Source organism: Antechinus flavipes, chromosome 6 (genome assembly GCF_016432865.1).
Source record: "Antechinus flavipes isolate AdamAnt ecotype Samford, QLD, Australia chromosome 6, AdamAnt_v2, whole genome shotgun sequence".
NCBI classification, from domain to species: Eukaryota; Metazoa; Chordata; class Mammalia; order Dasyuromorphia; family Dasyuridae; genus Antechinus; species Antechinus flavipes.
In genome coordinates, this window is record NC_067403.1 from 193,187,111 (window position 1) to 193,208,987 (window position 21,877).

The following is a 21,877-nucleotide window of genomic DNA, read 5'->3' on the forward strand; positions in this document are numbered from 1 at the left end:
ATATTCAATCTTCAGATACATTCCTATGTAAAGTAAAGGAAATGAGGCCACTAAGATAATTAAACTTTTTTTTTAAAGTCCAAATAGAAGCAGTAACTGCTGGTGCAAGACATTTTAAGCACCTGTTTTCCAGGGCATACATTAAACTGAATACCATATGAGCTTCTATCTTGAGTAAGCTGAAAAAAGAAAGAAGGCAATAATCCTTTGGCTACCATTACTTAGTAAGTATCCTTAAATAATATATTCTTCTTTTTGAAATGGAAAATAAACAATCAAAAAAAGTTCCATAGTGTATTCATCCAATGAGTCTAATAAATTTCACTATTTTAGAGAAAGGAATACAATGCTATTATCATTATATAACCACTAAATTCAAATTTTGAAGATAAGATTTTGAAGATAAAATTTGAAGATTAATCATAATATTCTAAGTAATTGATTAAATGTCAGTACCACAAAAATGAATTCATTTGTATACAAGTAAATTATCTAGTATATGGCCTATTTTAAAATATGAAAAATTGTATCTTTTCATCGAATATGTTTCTTAGGCAGTTTAAGAAATATATCTGGTTTACAGATTAAGCACTCTAGTACTCTATATGCACAGGGTAATCAGAGTATGTTATCTCTGGTTGATTAGGAGCTATGTACTCAAGGTCAAGGTCACTGGTTTAAATTTTGTGTGTACCAGATAAATCTGCCATCTTCTACTGCCCCAGGTGGCATGCTTAATCCCAGGATATTATCTCAATAATGTATGTTGCTGGTCACAAGTCAGGCTGATTTGAGAGTATATAGGGACAAGAACAAAATCAAAGCATCACTAAATGATAGCAATGGGGATTTAATGGGCTTTAGGGGCTAGTCCAACTCTCTTATTTTTTTCATATAATGAACAATGTGGCATGGGTTTATTTTAATAAGTTGTATATATGCATGCAAACATATATGTGTATGTGTATGTATATACATATTTTCTTTAACCTATCTGCTCAGGAATAAATAGTTCTAAAGCCATGAGAATTCAGTTAAAAGCAAGGAAAATTTTCTTGACTTTTGACATCTTGAAATATAGAACAAGACAATTCAAGGAGGATATAAACTACATTCCTTGATATATAAGAAGAAAAGAAAAACAGCACTATCTTTTCACATCTCTTATTTACTACAGGATATTCCAAGATATGTCCAAAAAGCATGTCATACTTAAAATATTCTAAATTCTGCTTATTATTATTTTATTGCTTTTGTGTTTAAGTATCATTTTAATAGCCCGTTGCCCCAACAGAATCTTCTTTAATAACAAAGAAAACAAAATAAGTCAACACATTGACTATATCTAAAAACTTCTCTCCAAAGTGGAATGATTCAATGCCAGTCTTTTGAACTCAAATTTGTTACTATTTTGATTGTAATACTCAAAGTTTAAAAGTTTTTTTTCTTTATATTTATGTAATCATTAACTTGTTTTATTGTGATTATTAAACTTCGATTTACTTCACAGAAGTTTTCCTGTTTCTCCTAATTCTTTATATGCATGTTTTTTAATGGTGCAACAATATATTCAAATACTATAAATGTTCTATCATTCTTTCTCTGTTTGATGGACAGACATTATGCTGATACTTCTTTTGTTATTACAGAAAGTCTTGCTAGAAATATTTTTGTATTCTTGCGTTGCCCCTTTTGGATACATAACTATGAGTAGCACCAGTAAGGCAAAGGGCATGTACAATTTTATATCTTTTTTATTAGAGTTCACAATAGCTATGAAGAATTTTAGGGCCAATTTACAGCTCTACCTAAAAGCGATTGCTATGTGTTATCTTCCTGTAGCCCCTGTAATAATTATGTGGGGTTTGGGTTTTGTTTGTCTTTTGCCATTTTCACCAATCTGAGGATTTTTTATGATAAAATCAAAGATTTGTTACCCTTTTTATTTATCTAGTTAATAGTTTACCAAGCATTATTTCATATGATCGCTGATAATTTGCATTTCTTCTTTTGAAAATTATTGCAACCAATATGTATTGTATCTAGGATATACTGCAACATATTTAACATATATAGGACTGCTTGCCATCTTTGGGGGGGGGGGGTGGAGGGAGGGAGGGGAAAAAATGAAACATAAGCGAGTGCAAGGGATAATGTTGTAAAAAATTACCCTGGCATGGATTCTGTCAATACAAAGTTATTATTAAATAAAATTAAATTAAAATTTAAAAAAAAAAAAAGAAAATTATTGCAACCCTCTAATTTTTGAAGAGAAAGAAACTGAGACCCAGAGAGTTTAAGCAACTGTCCAAGATCTCAAGGAGATGGACTCTGAACCCAAGGTTCTCTGACTCCAGGGCCAATGCACCTTCAATTGTACTAAGTTGCCTCCAGATCTGGGAAGTTTGACTACAGAGCATGCCAGAGGGGAAAAGAAAAAAGAAAAAAAGCATCTAATTCAGAAGGCAGGTTCTACTGATGGCTGTCATTGGCCATCCAACTTCACATAAAAAAATTGATAAAAATAGCTTATACTTACACAAGATTCTATAATCTTCAAAGAACTTTAACAACATAAGCTACTATTGCCTGTTAGTCCATTACAATTTGAATGGTCTATGACTTTATAAAATGACTAAATCATTTTACTTCTTTGAGTCTAATAAGATCTTTAATTATCTGTAAAATGAGGACAAGAATATTTTCTCCAGATACCTCACGTGGGAAGAATCCTTGTGAATTTTAAAGTACAATAGTAGCATATTATTATATAATCATAGTATTCAGAGATTGAGAATATCTAGTCCAAATTCTTGCTTTATGGATACCTTTTGTATATAAATGGCAGAATACAAGCAAAGAGAGTAAGTCATAATAGCTTAATTGGAAATAAATGATTGTCAGAGGAATGGAGTATAAAAGTGATCAAGCCTTTTTGGTTGTGTGTCTTTTGGGATTCAAAGTGACAGAAAGTATGAATTTATTATAAATCAACATATACGCGCATAGGTATACTACCATTGCAGGCTAGGGTTATCATCTGGCACTTTTTACAATAGGAAGAACAAAACTTTCAAAGTTTTACAAGTATTTTAAATAGGAAAAGAAAAGAAATTTTAGGGACAAGGAGTTAATGTTCTCACCATTGAATAAAGGAGAAATAATAAGTCTCAATAAAATATAGCAACAATGGACATCAACAATTTTTTTTTTATTTTCAAGGCTTTTATCACTAAAGTAATAATAGTAAATATTCTGTTATAAAGAAGTAAGAGCTGCACTCTTACTAAAGACAGAGAAAGAAAAGTGTATCGATTTCATCCTGTAACTAAAATATGCTACCCAATAATATTATGGTTTCTGTTAGGGAACACGAAGCCAATGTTGTTGCTAAATATGTAATGAACACTATTTGCCATGCACTGTGTTAAGCCATAGAGACTATAGAACGTTAAAACACAAGTAAAAGTTACACAAGTGAAAAATAGAGGCTGAATAATTTTTTCATTGACTTGGCCAGTTTAGCTGAGGGATTTGGAGTGGGAACCTGATCTGTTCTCTAGGAGATTAAGTCTTACTGGGACTGAATCATGGATCAGAGTTGGGAGAGAGCTGAGAGCTCAGCTAGGCCCCTCACTTTGGAGCGGGAGAGAGCTGAGGCGTGTGGAAGCGAGGCGACTTACTCAGCATCCCACAGCTTGTGAGTGCTCCGCCAGAAAGATGCTATACTTAGGCTGCAGCTCTCAGAGAAGGTGTTCGAAATCTTCCATCATTCTCTCCTTTGAAAATGGGAGTCGCTGATCACAAGTCGCTCCCCGATGCCTGCATGACTATCCCAGCCAAGCCCACTGCAATGCTGTGACACTCACGTTATATGGAAGTTCAACCCTGAACTCCCAGGACTTAAGGATTAGAGGCGTGAAGAGAAGGGTTAATCCTTCTAAGTTGTTCCTTCTATAAGTCATGTGGCTTTAAGTCAAACTCTGTGCTACTCTGGCCATCTGCTGTGGTGAAAATACCTGGGAAGTGTCTTAGTGCCTGATATCTGTGGCTGAAGGCCCAGCTCTGGTCCTCTGGACACTGTAATAAGCTAAAGGTAAAGAAAACATTTCTCAGCAGTAGAGCTCTGTCCCAGAAATGCATGTTTCTCCCACACTTCCCAGTTACTCTCAGATTATACACCGTCTAGCAAGAAGCTAAGAACCGGCAACTATGTACAGAAGAGATGGGACAAAGAAGGATCAAACATTAACACCAATTTACATAAAGGAAAGTCACTGTCTAGTTCTAGAGATGGAAAAGTGATAAAAGCAGCTCTATGGAGCCATGATTTATGAGCAAAAGTTTAAAGGTCAAAGTACAGCTGAAGCAATCAATGTTATCACCAGGTACACTAGCCTTCTGTTAATTAGAACAGAAGGTTGGGAGCAAAATGGTTTCATGAAAAGAGCGATGAAATGAGAGCCAAGATAGAGAGTCCACCTCTTGCCTTTTCGAGGGGAAAGACCCTCCGAGAGTCTTTGAGCCTCCTTTACAAAAGAGGAGGCGCCACGGTGCAGCGGACAGGAGGGTAGCCTTGCAGGCAGGAAGGCTGAAGGTCCTGACCGGGACCCAGGAGCTGTGTGGCGCTGGGCAAGCTCCGCAAGCTGTCCGGGCTCCCGGGGCAGAGAGGAGGATGCCTGCCCTGGAGAAGGCACTTCATCGTCCGGGAGTTCTACATCTCTGACTGACAGAGCCCATCCCCACCTTTATTTATGTAAGAACACGGTTGCCTTAAAGGTCTCTAGGGCACCTTCCTACTCTCTGATTCTAAGGATAGTTGTAACTGCCTAGAATCAGGTCTCACCTCTCTCACAGGGTTCCTATGGAATGAATTTTCTTCACTCAGTTTGCCAAACATTGATTAAATAATTACTCTCTATAAGGCACTGCACTCACAGGCACTGGGGATGCAAAGACAAATGTAAAGCAGTCCCCTGAGGAGCACATACTCTCCTGAAGGGTCTGACACGTACACAAATATGGAAATGACAAGTACACAAAGAATCTGGAAGCCAGAGCACGCTAACAACCGGAGAAGGGGAGTTCCAGGAGGGGGTCACAGCTAAAGCTTGAAGGAAACCAAAGTGGGGGGTGGGGGGGAGGGGGAATGAGAGAATACGCACTGGAAGGCGTTTTCCAGGAATGGGGATGGATCGTATGAAAGTACAGAGGCAGGCAGGAAATGGAACAAGGACAGGGAATTCTAGGGACTCTGCATTTGACCAGGTAGCTACTATGACCAACTAAAAGATTTAATTTTCTTGTGAGGAACACAAAAACAACTATGTTAATTGAGCTTTCATATTAAAAGTGTCTCTTTTTAAAAATTCCTTGATACATGTCAGTTATTAATTATTAATTCTTACATACATATATAAAGATGAATAATAAAGGAGGAAATGAAAACTGTCTCTAAATTTCTGATTCTAGGTACAAAGATGCCAAAAACTGCAAATAATATAATTAAGAAAAAGACACATTTAAGGAAGCTAAATATAAGATTGCTAACCCAAAAAATATAGTACCTACACTAGAGTTTTTGATAAACTGATAAATTAGACTAAAGAACAATTAAGAAGAAAATGAAGAAAAAGAGACAAAACACTAAGGTGTTATTTTAGACAAAAAGGAAAACTCAGAAAAAAATGAAGCATTTGTGTTATCACTGTCAGTTGTAAAATTATAATATCTGTACTACTTACACGCCAAAATTACTGTGAGAAAATGCTTTGTAAATGTTAAACCACTATTTATTGATATGTGAGTTATTACTGTTATCATTACGATGTTAAATATATTATATACTTAAATCATACACACACACACACACACACACACACACACACAAGCACATACTTATGAATGAATGAGAGGTAGTATGACAATACATAGTGACAGCTTGGGTGCCAGGGAGAATTGAATTCAAATCTTACCTCTCACACACACTGCTCTTATGACTCACTGGACCTCATAGTGCTTGCTCAGTGACCAAGTATATGCATTTATGTATGCACACACAGGAGCTTTAGAGTCTGAATTCCAGCTCTATCATTTGCTAATAACCTGACTGTTAACAAGTCATTCTTCATCTCTGCACTTTAGTTTCCTCATCTATATACTACCTGCCTCCCTTAATTTGCTGTGGAGAATAAGTAAATCAGAAGAGACATGTGAGCTGTTATTATAATAATACCAGATAAACCACTGTTGGAGGTGGAATTTGCTCTCTCTTTCCAATCTGATCGTGCTTTCTCCCAGAGAAACAACTCATAATTTAATTCATTATTTTTATGTTCACCTTAAATAAGACGAGGTGATTACAAAAAATATTTCTATCATTCAGTGAAAACAAAGATAAATGCTGTCTCATTTCAAGTGAATCCCAGGAGTATGCTATACAAGAGTTTCTGCACTTAAATAGTGGTGATTAAAGATCAGCGGATTAAAACCCTTGAAGATGGAAGAGAAAGGTAAGAGGCACATTCTAATGCAATTCAAGATTGCCTAATGTTTTCCAGAAATTTCCTAACTAAGGATTACTAGAGTGACAGATGCAGGCGCTTGTCTACCCTAGATTCTGCTGATAACACTGACTCACTAAAATAGTAACCATTCAAAGAATGAACTTAGTGTATTTATTGTGGAGAAAAATAATGGAAATCACACAAGGTATATATTGCCTTAAGAGGACACACTTGTAGCACAAGTCCATAGAATTTGGAACTATAATGGATTTTTTTAAATTGTTCATTGTTTGAATGAGAAAACTTTGTCCCAGGTCACACAGGTAAGTGACAGAGTTGGAATCCAAATCCAGTCCTCTCACTCTAAATGTACCATTCCTTATATTACAGCAAAATCTAAATTTACAAAACAGATAAAAATTAAGGTGTGGTTATTAACATTACAAAAAGAGGTTTGTCAAAAGGATTCATGTTAGGGGTCTTTACAACTGTGCCATCTGCTAACAAATTTAAAATAGCACTTGACTTATCAAAACAGCCTAATTAGCACAGAACTTTCAAAAGCCCATTCAGTACATGAGGCAAAGTACATACTAGAGCTTAACAAAGTACGGCTCTTTTGTGTCAAACCTAAAGTGGGGGAAACTCATTTAAATTGTCAGATTCATATTAGCATTTTCATATATAGCTGAGAATGTGTAGAAAGTTAGTTCTTCTCTGTTGACCATTTCAAGAACTTAAGTTATTCTACAAATAACTTCTTTAAAAAAAAAAAAAAACCTTCAAAATTCCTCTAATCACACAAAAGCATTTATCTCTTCTTCAAATATTATAGTAAATACTATAGTTCTTACTGAGAGCAAAGACAAGCCTAAAAATATATCAGTAATAAGTCCATAATACTGCTCTCAAGGCTTCCTTTGCCTGATTCTCTTGTGCATACAGTTCAAAACACATAAACTTATTTGTCTTTGTAACTGAAAAATTCTGACTTCAGAAAGTCTATTTTTAAAAACCCATCACATTATACTATACATACTTGCACATTTTCAAAAACTAGTTAAATTCACAAAAATGCTATCCTAATGGAATTAAGGTTCTTAAATTCTATTTAAAAAATAAAACTGAAATGAGAATTATCATTACAAATGTTTGTTATTAAATGCAATGAAATTTTACTTGAATTTAACAATCCACTATATTTAATTTTAAAGCTATTATTACATTCCCCAAATCATAATTATAATCACCTTTTTCCAAATACAACTCATAATCAGACTTAAAATCAATTATAAAATAAAAATATTTACATTCTTCATCCCACATAACTATAGATAGCAGTTGTCATATACCAAACATCTCTATACCAAATAATTCAGTCTGTTCAGGAAAGCTACTATAATATGTACATACCCAGGATGGAAGTTTTCTAATGTTCCATAAGGACTTTACCTGGATAAAGCTGATAAGAGCCACTGTGATGCCATTTAACCAAATACTTCCAACCATTGACTGCTAACCACCCCTCTGAATCCATACCAAATTCAGCTGTAATCGCCCAAGAAGGGCTGGACGAAGGTTCTTGCTACAAAACATGGCATTGTTCCTTTGGTAAGTCTTCCTGAAGAAGGTAAACAACTGTAATTTCTCCAAAAATTCCAATCATTCAGTTTGACAAAGTCATTTCTTGAATATCATAGTCTCAAGCAGGCAAAACTAATAGAATACTTGACACAAAGCATTATAGAAGATGCCATAAATAATTTAAAGAGAAGACCTTTAGCCTGCTGTTGCTAAAGGAACTTGAATTATTTAGGTCACATAGCTACAGTAACTGTGCACTAGGTGGTATTAATGCTAAAAGATCAACACCAAGCCTGTTAAGAGAAAATAACGTATCATCAATTTCCCACAAATCAGAATAGCATTGAAGGATCAAAAAATAAAAAAAAAAATCTTCAATTTTAGTATAGCATTTGGGCATAGGTTAATAAAATTCATTTTCCTACCATACATATTTTAAGCCACAATTCAACAAGAAACTAAATTTTTCAAACATTTTTATGAAAATAAATTATTTTTTGGTGAAAAAGAAAATAAAAACTCATAAGGTATCAAAACTATTCATTTGTTTATATGCTGTGCACCCATGAAAAATAAATAAAATTTAAATTAAATAAAATTAAAATTAAATAAAAATAAAATAAATAAAAAATAAAATTATTTAAATTCTCAAAGAATCAAAGCATAAATAATACACCCTTCTTTAAAAACAAAAGAGATAATAATTGTATTCATTCAAACATTCATTAAGTGCCTATTGTAAGCTCAACATTAGATTGGATATTAGATGTAGTGAACATCCATTTCAAAAAGACAAGTTCTCTTACTCTGGTAGAGCTTATAGACTAGAAGGGAGATAAAAAAACAACTCAATATTACATAGTCAACATATCTACAGAGGTATCAAACTATCTGAGACTAACTCAGATGGAACACCAAACTAGAAGTCTGCTTCCATTCTAAGATTCCTCAGTGAATCTGTGATCACTCATGAGAAACTCACTTAACCTTCCATCCCTCTGTTTTCTCAGCTGTCCAACCTACTTGGTCTGGAAAGATCCCTGGGATTTTGCAAGACTAGCTTCTCTCAAGTTATAAATTCTTAGAACACTTTTAGAAAAATAGAGTAACTTGTAATTTTCTGACATTTGGATCACAAATTGATCTAAATATTTGTAATGTACTTATTATGCGTATATAAATATTGCTTTACTTGAAAGGCGAACAGAACAAAGCAAGCTCCATTAAAAATAAACTGTTAGGATGGGAAGTGGTTTTTTGGGGGTTCTGCAAAAACAGATGGTGAAAATTAAGTCATTTCTAAGTTATCTGGATAGATCTACAAATTCTGAGCTAATATTTCAAACGAACATTATGTTTTAACTTCAAATATCTAGCTACTGTGTGCATGTATGTATAGATCAATCTCAAAATAAGATTTATAGGATTAAAAATAAAACCAGTGAAATTAAGTCTCAAGAGTAAGCCTCTCTACATTCTACTTTGCTTAGAGACACAAGTCATCTTCTGTTAAATCTGTATTTAACATTTTAACGTATATCCAAAGCATTGGGTTCCACTAGTGTTCATGTCTTAGGTAAGCTATCAAATATGTGAACTCAGGATAGCGACTGCATTTCTCCGAGATTCTATTTTCTCAAATGTCAGATGCTCGACTAGATGGTCCCTAAGGTCCCTTCCATTTCTAATTCAACAATTCAGAGAGTATTTATTATGAGCTCATTATATTCAAGGCACTCAGTAGTAGGGATACAAAGATGAAAAACCACAGTCCCTCTACTTAAGGCAATTATATTAAAGGGGGGTATAATATATACATGTTATGAGATTATGTTAAACCAGACTTTTGAACTCTAATGAATGGTCAATGCTGTAAGCGTCAATATTCTAAGAATATTTGGAAAGGTTTTCCCCACCCCCATTCTCTTATGTAGCTAACTCTTAAGAAAAATTGACATTACATACACTATTTAATAGTAATAATGATTATGACAATAGTTGGCTTTACAACATTTTCTAATTTAATTTTCGCTACAACCCTAGAAGGAGAAGTATTATTATTATCCCCATTTAACAGATGAGACAGATTAAGTAAGTGGTTTGCTCAGAAGTACACAAATAGTAATTGTTTGAAACTGGAACTGAACTCAGGATGTCCTGACTCAAGGTCCAGTATTCTATGCACCAGACCCCTTAGATCCGGTAAAATTGTAAGGGTAAAATCTGGCTCAAAGAGAAAAAAAGTGACTTCATGGAGCTGAGAGTTTTAATGTTGGCATTACTCTTATGTGCCCTAGACATAGCTTCTCATTTTCTGTACTCCTCAATTTTCTCATGAGGACAGTGGAAAGATGTACTTGCCTCTAAAACTGACTAAGTACTATATACTTATTCAAAGAGTATGTAGATAATTTAGCCATATCTCACATTTAGTTGTAAACCTTTCCTACCCATTTTCCAATCCCTGTGTGGCTAATATTTTTCCTTCTAAAATAGGGAGAAAGAAAGAATGGAATGGGAGGTTTTTTTTCAACTTCATTACTGCTGACACAATGTTTAGAAAAGCTCAATTGCCACCAATGGTAACTGTTATATAAAATCATATTTGATTTGTTTTTGTCATGGACAGGGAGCTGAATTAAAGATTAAGAGAGAGCCTCTCGATTAATGCTCATACTCCTTTATCCAGCTCCTAAGTTTAATCAGTTAAATCTGATGCCTCAGTGGCCACAAGTTCCCCTGTTGATTTCTCACATCTCCTTTAAAACCCAACACAAATTGCTCCTCTACTGGGAAGCCTTCCTAGATTTCCCCCTTCGATAATGGCCTCCCCAATTTGTGGCACTGGTGGGTAACTCTCTTTTATTCATTTAACAAACATTGAAGCACAGGATTTGGATGGGCTTACCAGGTGTGCATAAAAGCCACCGTTTCTGTTTCCAGAGGGGACCCAGGACTCTGCAGGGCGATGACTTGTGTGTGGACTCCCTTAACAGAGGAGCCTTGCTCTCTCCTCTAGAGCCCTGCAAGGCCAGTGCCAGACAAGGCGGCCGGCGATGGCCCAGGACTTAGGGTGACGATGGTGACGTTGATGTCTGGCCAAGCTTTAAGCACTCCGCGGCACCTGCTTGCAACCTTCGTGCCTGCCAGAACAAACTCTTCTGGTCTGCCCATCCCACAGGTGCTTGAGGACCAGCACCTCGGGGTGAGGGCTTCCTGAGCTCTTATCTGAGCTGCTATCCCAATCGCTCCACTTTCTCCTGGGGCTCCAAAAGCAGGAGCTTGCTCAGTGGCCAGCAACCGTGTTGAGCACACGAGTTAAATTAGGTTAAGAATGACTGACAAGTTTCAAATTTGCCAGTGAATCAGAGAGATGTCTACCCCAAGCATGTGTGTTATGTGTCTTATTCCCTAACTTGACTGTAAAGATTATAACAAGCCCTGTCCATCATCTAAACTTTGTGTCTCTCTTGACCTTAAGCATAGAAGTAAGTGTTTAATAAATGCCTATTAAATTTAATTGCTGATTATCTCTTTACAATGCCTGTGCTTTATTTCTCCAAATTCAGAGAGAAGTCATTTCCAATCTCTAATTATCTTTTCCATCTTCTTCTGGCCTTTCCACCATAATTGAAGGCCCTTGTTTGGAAACTTGGCATTCTATCTTTCTTTTCCACTTTCTATTGCAATATACCAGGCTATAAAAGTACATTTTCTAGGGTTTATTTGAAAGGAAAAAAAAATAAACAAATTCTTAAATAATATACCAATGCCAGACAATAAGAGGGGACTCAAGAAAATTGCTTAATTCTAAACTGGATAATGCTTAATCTTTTTAAACGATTTTTTTTAGTTTCCAACCTAAGCTTGAGCCAAACCCCTCTCTAGGCCTAAGGCTTCTATCTGACTTCTTCAGGGACCCAAAATGAATAGTGTATCTCTTGAAAGAGTAACATTTCAATACTAAAGATCAAGGAGCACTTGGGAAGAACATAAAGAGAATGGGGGTACCCCAGAGATCAGTACTAAGATCTCTCATTTCTTTTTCACACTTTGATGATCTGTATAGATTGAGATTTGTAGAGTCAATAGTCACTGGTATAGACCATAATCTGTCCATAGCTCTTCATCTTGCTGGATGTTGGTTCATGTCTTTCCGTGAATTCTGTACAGAGGAACTCTCCAGGATGCTGTGAGTCTTCCCATGTCTTTTAAAATGAAGTAGATAACACTCAATGTGAACCTCATGCAGTCCATCTGCTCTCTCTCTCTCTCATGGTCTTCTTGTCACACACGCTCTCACCCATGTCTTTGACAGCACATCTCACAAGCATATCCTCACAGATTTGCCACAACCCCTGACACTTGTAATGCATCTTCCCATTGCCCTTTGAATCACCTACTTTAGTCTTCAGAGATCATAATGTTCCATATTTGTGGCCATATACACATCACTGGAAGAATGGGTAACATTTCTATAAATGTTCTGGAGGAGAATGTGTAAAGTTCCACATTTGCAGAAGATTTAGTTTTTCTGGGTAGTGAAATGTTAAACAGATGGACATAAACTACAAGAAGATATCCTGAAGCTGTGGGAATGAGTAGAAATATAGCACCAGAACAGGTAAATGTTGAACAGGGTCTAGAAATGAAGATGAGTTTGAATTCTCCTGCAACCGGGCCACTATGGGAGCCTTCAATAATACCAAACTATTCATTGTAGTAGTCACCTTTTCTCAATAGTCTAGTGTTTTATATGAATGTTAATCAAGAAATGCTATGATCTCAGAAAGATCACAATTCCAAGGAGCTCAAAGAGAAATCAAAAGGCATAAGGAGTATATTAACTGACAACTTTAAGGTGAGAAGCAGTAGAAAAGAGGACTAGATGTTCATGAGTTAAAAGTGATACTTTGAAATATTGATTGCCATAGGAAGTACAATAGAGAATTTCTCTGTGAAGGATCTATGGAAAGGCATTTCTGACAATCAACTTGGATGACGGGATAGCCTGAACAAGTAGAAGGAACACCCCTAAAAGAGCATATAACAAAGCTCTACTTGTAATTTGATAATTTCTTTGCTACAAATTCTAACACAGAAAATAGGAAGATGACCGAGGAAATGAATAACATATCCCATCCAAGGATCATAGTTTCATAGCTTATAGTGACCTCCAACACCAGCTGGTCCTTCTCAAAAGGAGGAGCTGTATCATAACAGGGCCATCACTAGTAGGTTAAGTTTAATATGCATCTATTTATTATACAGGATAAAGTTCAGAAATGTCTATATTAATTGTCTCTACTCATTACATTCAAAACAGTTTTGTGAGTGATACCTTTTACAATTGAATGGAACTCCAGGAAAAAAAAAAAAACCTGCATGGAATTTTAAGGATGTAGATTGATTACCTTTGCTACAGAATGTTATCTGAAGGTCATCAGTTAAAAAAAAACTAACAAAATTGCCCAAAAAGGAAGCTAGAAATAGCATCCAAACCTTCTAAAACTACCAACCTAATAAAACCAAAGCAGAAATATTATGTTTGCCAGTCCTCAAAGTCCTCAAGCAGCTAACAAAAAGCCAGTTACCTGCTATCCCCTCTGGGAGCAAACATAAGTCCTCTGCTTGGCATTCCAAATCCTTTCATAATCAATCCCCCCCTTCAACCTTTGCAGTCTTCTCATACCTGACACTCTCTCCCCTGCAGTTCAGTGACACTTGCTTCTTTGCTGTTTCTCAAACAAGACATTTAATTTTCAGACTCCCGGCATTTTCACTGGCTGTCCCTCAAACATGAAATGTTCTTCCTCCCCATCTCTCCTCCTGGCTATTACCTGGCTTCCTTCAAGTCCCAGCTAAATTACGTCTACAGTAAACCTTTGCCAATGCCTCTTTTTTTTTTAATTTAATTTTATTTAATAATAACTTTGTATTGACAGAATCCATGCCAGGATAATTTTTACACAGCATTATCCCTTGCAATCACTTATGTTTCGTTTTTTTCCCTCCCTCCCTCCTCCCCCCCCCCCAAGATGGCAAGCAGTCCTATATATGTTAAATATGTTACAGTATATCCTAGATACAATACATATTTGCAGAACCGAACAGTTCTCCCGGTGCACAGGGAGAATTGGATTCAGAAGGTAAAAATAACTCGGGAAGAAAATCAAAAATCAAATAGTTCATATTCATTTCCCAGTATTCCTTCTTTGGGTGTAGCTGTTTCTGTCCATCATTTATCCAATGAAACTCAGTTAAGTCTCTTTGTCAGAGAAATCCACTTCCATCAGAATACATCCTCATACAATATCGTTGTCGAAGTGTATAATGATCTCCTGGTTCTGCTCATCTCACTTAGCATCAGTCCATGTAGGTCTCTCCAAGCCTCTCTGTATTCATCCTGCTGGTCATTCCTTACAGAGCAATAATATTCCATAACATTCATATACCACAATTTACCCAGCCATTCTCCAATTGATGGGCATCCATTCATTTTCCAGTTTCTAGCCACTACAAACAGGGCTGCTACAAACATTTTGGCACATACAGGTCCCTTTCCCTTCTTTAGTATTTCTTTGGGATATAAGCCCAATAGAAACACTGCTGGATCAAAGGGTATGCACAGTTTGATAACTTTTTGGGCATAATTCCAGATTGCTCTCCAGAATGGCTGGATTCGTTCACAACTCCACCAACAATGCATCAGTGTCCCCGTTTTCCCGCATCCCCTCCAACATTCATCATTATTTTTTCCTGTCATCTTAGCCAATCTGACAGGTGTGTAGTGATATCTCAGAGTTGTCTTAATTTGCATTTCTCTGATCAATAGTGATTTGGAACACTCTTTCATGTGAGTGGTAATAGTTTCAATTTCTTCATCTGAAAATTGTCTGTTCATATCCTTTTGACCATTTATCAATTGGAGAATGGCTTGATTTTTTATAAATTTGAGTAAGTTCTCTATATATTTTGGAAATGAGGCCTTTATCAGAACCTTTAATTGTAAAGATGTTTTCCCAGTTTGATGCTTCCCTACTAATCTTGTTTGCATTCGTTCTGTTTGTACAAAGGCTTTTTAATTTGATATAATCAAAATTTTCTATTTTGTGATCGGTAATGATCTCTAGTTCATCTTTGGTCACAAATTTCTTTCTCCTCCACAAGTCTGAGAGATAAACTATCCTATGTTCCTCTAATTTATTTATTATAATCTCGTTCTTTATGCCTAGGTCATGGACCCATTTTGATCTTATCTTGGTATGTGGTGTTAAGTGTGGGTCCTTGCCTAATTTCTGCCATACTAATTTCCAGTTATCCCAGCAGTTTTTATCAAATAATGAAATCTTATCCCAAAATTTAGAATCTTTGGGTTTCTCAAACACTAGATTGCTATAGTTGACTATTCTGTCTTGTGAACCTAACCTTTTCCACTGATCAACTAATCTATTTCTAAGCCAATACCAAATGGTTTTGGTGACTGCTGCTTTATAATATAATTTTAGATCAGGTACAGCTAGACCACCTTCATTTGATTTTTTTTTTCATTAATTCCCTTGAGATTCTCGACTTTTTATTGTTCCATATGAATTTTGTTGTTATTTTTTCTAAATCATTAAAATATTTTCTTGGAAGTCTGATTGGTATAGCACTAAATAAATAAATTAGTTTAGGGAGTATTGTCATCTTTATTATATTCGCTCGGCCTATCCAAGAGCACTTAATATTTTTCCAATTATTTAAGTCTGACTTTATTTGTGTGAAAACTTTTTTGTAATTTTGCTCATATAATTCCTGACTTTCCTTTGGTAGGTAGATTCCCAAATATTTTATGCTATCAACAGTTATTTTGAATGGAATTTCTCTTTGTATCTCTTGCTCTTGGATTTTGTTGGTGGTGTATAAGAATGCTGAGGATTTATGGGGATTTATTTTGTATCCTGCTACTTTGCTAAAATTATGAATTATTTCTAATAGCTTTTTAGTAGAATCTCTGGGGTTTTCTAGGTATACCATCATATCATCTGCAAAGAGTGATAGTTTGGTTTCCTCATTGCCTACTCTAATTCCTTTAATCTCTTTCTCGACTCTTATTGCAGAGGCTAGTGTTTCTAATACAATATTGAATAATAATGGTGATAGTGGGCAACCTTGCTTCACTCCAGATCTTACTGGGAAAGGTTCCAGTTTTTCCCCATTGCATATAATGCTTACTGAAGGTTTAAAATATATGCTCTTAACTATTTTAAGGAAAAGTCCTTTTATTCCTATGCTCTCAAGTGTTTTTATTAGGAATGGCTGTTGGTGCAACATATCCAACATATAAAGGACTGCTTGTCATCTAGGGGAAGGGGTGGAGGGAGGGAGGGAAAAAAAATTGGAACAGAAACGAGTGTCAATATAAAGTAATTATTAAATAAAAACTAAAAAAAAAAAAGGAATGGCTGTTGGATTTTATCAAATGCTTTTTCTGCATCTATTGAGATGATCATATGGTTTTTGTTTGGTTGGTTGTTGATATAATCAATTATGTTAATAGTTTTCCTAATATTGAACCAGCCCTGCATTCCTGGTATAAATCCTACTTGGTCATAGTGTATTATCCTGGGGATGATTTTCTGTAATCTTTTTGCTAATATTTTATTTAAGATTTTAGCATCAATATTCATTAGGGAGATTGGTCTGTAATTTTCTTTCTCTGTTTTCAGCCTACCTGGTTTAGGTATCAGTACCATATCTGTGTCATAAAAGGAGTTTGGTAGGACTCCTTCAATCCCTACTTCTTCAAATAGTTTATTTAGCATTGGAGTTAATTGATCTTTAAATGTTTGATAGAATTCAGATGTAAATCCATCTGGTCCTGGGATTTTTTTCTTAGGGAGTTGATTGATAGTTTGTTCTATTTCTTTTTCTGAGATGGGACTGTTTAGGATATTTACTTCTTCCTCTGTTAGTTTGGGCAAGCTATATTTTTGGAGGTATTCTTCTATTTCATTTAAGTTGTCGAATTTATTGGCGTAAAGTTGGGCAAAGTAACTCCTAATTATTGCTCTAATTTCCTCTTCGTTAGTGGTGAGTTCTCCCTTTTCATTTTTAAGACTAACAATTTGATTTTCCTCTTTCCTTTTTTTAATCAGATTTACTAAGGATTTGTCTATTTTGTTGGTTTTTTCATAGAACCAACTCTTAGTTTTATTAATTAATTCAATAGTTTTTTTACTTTCAATTTTATTGATCTCTCCTTTTATTTTTTGAATTTCAAGTTTAGTGTTTGATTGGGGGTTTTTAATTTGTTCCTTTTCTAGCATTTTTAGTTGCAAGCCCAATTCAATGACCTTCTCTTTCTCTATTTTATACAAATAGGCCTCTAGGGATAGGAGATTTCCCCTTATTACCGCTTTGGCTGCATCCCATACATTTTGGTATGATGTCTCATTATTATCGTTTTCTTGGATGAAGTTATTAATTATGTCTATAATTTGCTGTTTCACCCAATCATTCTTTAGTATGAGATTATTTAGTTTCCAATTATTTTTTGGTCTACTTTCCTTTGGCTTTTTATTGAATGTAATTTTCAATGCATCATGGTCTGAAAAGGATGCATTCACTATTTCTGCCTTACTGCATTTGAGTTTGAGGTTTTTATGTCCTAATATATGGTCAATTTTTGTATAAGTTCCATGAACTGCTGAAAAGAAGGTGTACTCCTTTCTGTCCCCATTACATTTTCTCCAGAGATCTATCATATCAATTTTTCTAGTATTCTATTTATCTCTTTGACTTCTTTCTTATTTATTTTGTGGTTTGATTTATCTAATTCTGAGAGTGCAAGGTTGAGATCTCCCACTATTATAGTTTTACTGTCTATTTCTTCTTGCAGCTCTCTTAATTTCTCTTTTAAGAATTTAGATGCTACACTACTTGGTGCATATATGTTTAATATAGATACTTCTTCATTATTCATTCTACCCTTTAGCAAGATATAGTGCCCTTCCTTATCTCTTTTGATTAGATCAATTTTTGCTTTAGCTTGATCTGAGATCAGGATGGCTACCCCTGCTTTTTTGGCTTCACCTGAAGCATAGTAGGTTTTGCTCCAACCTTTTACCTTTAACCTGCATGTATCACCGCGCTTCAGGTGTGTTTCCTGTAAACAACATATTGTAGGATTCTGGCTTTTAATCCATTCTGCTAACCGCTTCCTCTTTATAGAGGAGTTTACCCCGTTCACATTTATGGTTAAAATGACCAATTCTGCATTACTTGCCATCTTGTTAACCCCGGTTTATGCTTTTCTCCCTTCTTACTCCCTTACCCCCCTTCCCAGTATTAAGCTTGTGAGCACCACTTGCTTCTCACAGCCCTCCCTTTTTTAGTATCCCTCCCCCCCTTAGAATTCCCTCTAACTTACCCCTTTCCCTCCCAGTTACCGTATTCCCTTCCACTTAGCTTATTCCTTCCCTTTTCACTTTTCCCTTCTCACTTTTCAATGAGGTGGGAGAAGTTTCACCATAGATTGAATATGTCTAAAATTCTTCTCTTAATGCCAATTCTGAAAGCCGTAAAATACTCACTATATTCATCCCTCTCCATTCTTTCTCTCAGATATACTAGGTTTTCTTTGCCTCTTCATGAAATGTAGTACCCCCACTTTCCCTTTTTTCTGATACAATGTCCTTTCCACATCTAGTTTCTAGAACAAAGTATGCATGTATTCTTTATACATCTTTATAGCCGAAATATAGTTCCCAAGATTAATCTTTACCTTTTTAGATTTCTCTTGAGTTCTGTGCTTGTAGATCAAATTTTTTGTTAAGTTCTGGCTTTTTCATCAGAAATAGATGAAATTCGCTTACTTCGTTGAATGTCCATCTTCTTCCCTGGAAAAAGATGCTCAATCTCGCTGGGTAAGTTATTTTTGGTTGCATACCAAGTTCCTTAGCCTTTCGGAATATCATATTCCAGGCCCTTCGATCCTTTAATGTGGATGCTGCCAGATCCTGGGTGATCCTTATTGTGGCTCCTTGATACTTGAATTGGGTTTTTCTAGCCGCTTGCAGTATTTTTTCCTTCGCCTGAGGGTTCTGGCATTTGGCCACTATATTCCTTGGTGTTTTGATTTTAGGATCCCTTTCAGTAGGGGATCGATGAATCCTTTCAATGTTTATTTTTTCCTCTGTTCCTATGACTTCTGGGCAGTTCTCTTTGATAATTTCCTGGAAAATAGTGTCCAGGCTCTTTTTTTCATCATACTTTTCTGGAAGTCCGATGATTCTCAGGTTGTCTCTCCTGGATCTGTTTTCCAGGTCTGTTGTCTTCCCCAGAAGGTATTTCACATTTTTCTCCATTGTTTGATTTTTTTGGATTTGCTTGACTGATTCTTCTTGTCTCCTCGAGTCATTCAGTTCCAATTGTTCGACCCTGATTTTCAGTGAGGTATTTTCTTCACTAACTTTTTTAAGATCTTTTTCTAATTGTCCAATTGAGTTCTTTTGTTCTGTGGAATTTTTTTCCATTTCGCCAATTTTGTTTTTCAGTTCACCAATCCTATTTTTCAAGGATTTGGTTTCTTTATCCACTCTCTCTTTAACTGACTTCTCCAGGCTCTTTTGCCAAGTCTCCCTCTCCTTTTGCAAAGCCTCCCTCTCCTTTTCCCATTTTTCTTCTAGCTCCCTTGTGAGAGCCTTTTTAATTTCCTCCATGAGATTCATCTGTGCTGAAGAACATATGATCTCCTCCTTTGGGGATTCACCTGGGGACTGTTTGTTTTTAGTCTCCTCAGGATTTGGAGTCTGCTCTTTATCTGTATAGAAGCTGTCAAGGGTTAAATTCTTTTTCAGTTTCTTGCTCATTCTGTCTAATAATCAAAGACAAACTATCAAAGAAACAGAAGAAAAAAAACCCTTGAATGGAGGCTGCTTTCTTTGGGAGAGGGACGAGTAGCCGTGAGGCACGGGTCCTACTGTGCTGCGCCTGCACACTGAGATCCGAGAGAGTGCTGAGACACTGTGGGGGAGGGGTGGCCAGGTCCCGAGAGACTCCAGCTGTTTGGGGTTGTATTTTTCACCCCCGGTGTTTTTAGCTTCTCTGCTGGGCTGCTGACTTGCTGCTGGAGCAAAGTATCTAATCCTGTAGCAAAGCTCTCCCCTCAGAGACGGCTGCGATCACGTCCCACCCCCTCTCCGCTCTGCTCGGCTCTGAGCTGCTTTCTGTGCTCTCACTGCAGCTGCTGCCCGCAGACTGCTTCGGATTTAAATACCGTCCCCGCCCTCGCGCAAAAACAGACCTTTCTTGACGTGTCTCAAGGATGGTTTCTCTTGGTAAGTAATTGTATGTTTTTTTTTTCAGTCGAGCATTAATTCAGAGGCATGAAATGAAATGGATAGTGAGAGAAAAACACAGAGGTTACACAGCAGTGTATTTCCTCTCCACCATCTTAATACTTCTGCCAATGCCTCTTAATTCCAGTGCCATCCCTCTGTTGATTATTTCCAATTTGTCCTGTATGTAGTTAGTAACACAATTGTTTGCATATAGTCCCTTCTGTTAGATTGTAAGCTCCTTGAAGGAAGGTAATAGGGTCCCTTGCCAATTTTTTTTTATCCATTTATATCCCTGTTTAGCACAATAGACACGTAATAGACACACAATGTTTACTTAATGATTATCTCAACCCTCAGAACTTCCTACTGGCTACTATAGAAGAATATAAGAAAATGATGGTCATGGTTCCTTCTTTTGAGGATTTTATACTTTAAATCCTGTGCCTAGGATTCTTTCTCTCCTTATGCCTCCTGGATTTCTTCAGTCTCACTAAAATTCCATCATCAACAAGAAATCTTTTCCAATCCTTCTTAATGTTAGCACCTTTGTCCTGTCTACAACTCATTTGTACATAGCTGTTTGCATGTTGTCTCCCTGATAGACTATCAGCTCCTTAGGGACAAGGATTCTCTTTGCCTTTCTTTGTGATTCAGGTGCTTAGCACAATGCTTGGCACATGTTTAGCACAAATAAAAGCTTATAGACTCTAATATTGGTTATTATATAATGAAAACACATAGCACTGCAGAGAACTGAAATACATAGAAGTCCATAACAAGCAGGGACTGTAGATATCTATCAAGCTTATTAGGCATTAACAGGAGCAGAGAAGATCTAGAAAGACTTTAGTGATGATGACATTTGTAAAGTACAAGAATTAAGGATACATTGCCAGTTAGGCCCTTGATTTTGGGTGCTGAGCCAGAGTTGCTGTGAGAGGAATGCTTCCTTCAATATTTCTTTTGCTCCTTTTTCCCAAATTTCACCCTCAGGTTATGCAGACTCACCACTCAACATAATCTATAAACTTGTCCCTGCTTTCTAACTACTTGGCTTAAGGCATATAAATACTGAAAGCTAGTTTTTTTCTTTCAATTTTTTTCTTTAATGATCAACTACCTCTGATTTCAAGTGAAGGGGCAACAAAAATATGAATTACTCAAAATACTAACTGAAACTTAAAAACACAACAAATAATTCTTTTTTTCTACTATAAATCGTAGAGGAAAATTATTAACTTAAGTTATCCCTGAACTCCTAATTTTAATGCAATTACCAATACCTCCATAATGTATTGGATAAGAACATGTTAGAAAAGATTCTTCCACAGTGGTAGAAATTTTAAATTTCTACTAAAATCAATGATTAATTTTTATAGAATTTTCATTTTCCATGGACAGTCCCCAAATTTGTCTTTTGTTTTGTTTTTGCTAGTCAATCAGGATTGAGTGACTTGCCCA

At 35.9% G+C, this 21,877-nt stretch overlaps 1 protein-coding gene across 4 annotated transcripts in view; it reads right to left on the reverse strand.

Annotated features, from left to right (window-relative positions):
- Positions 1–21,877, reverse strand: part of RGS12 (regulator of G protein signaling 12) — a 247,830-nt gene that overhangs the window by 85,522 nt on the left and 140,431 nt on the right. The gene's annotated exons all lie outside the window — the stretch shown is intronic.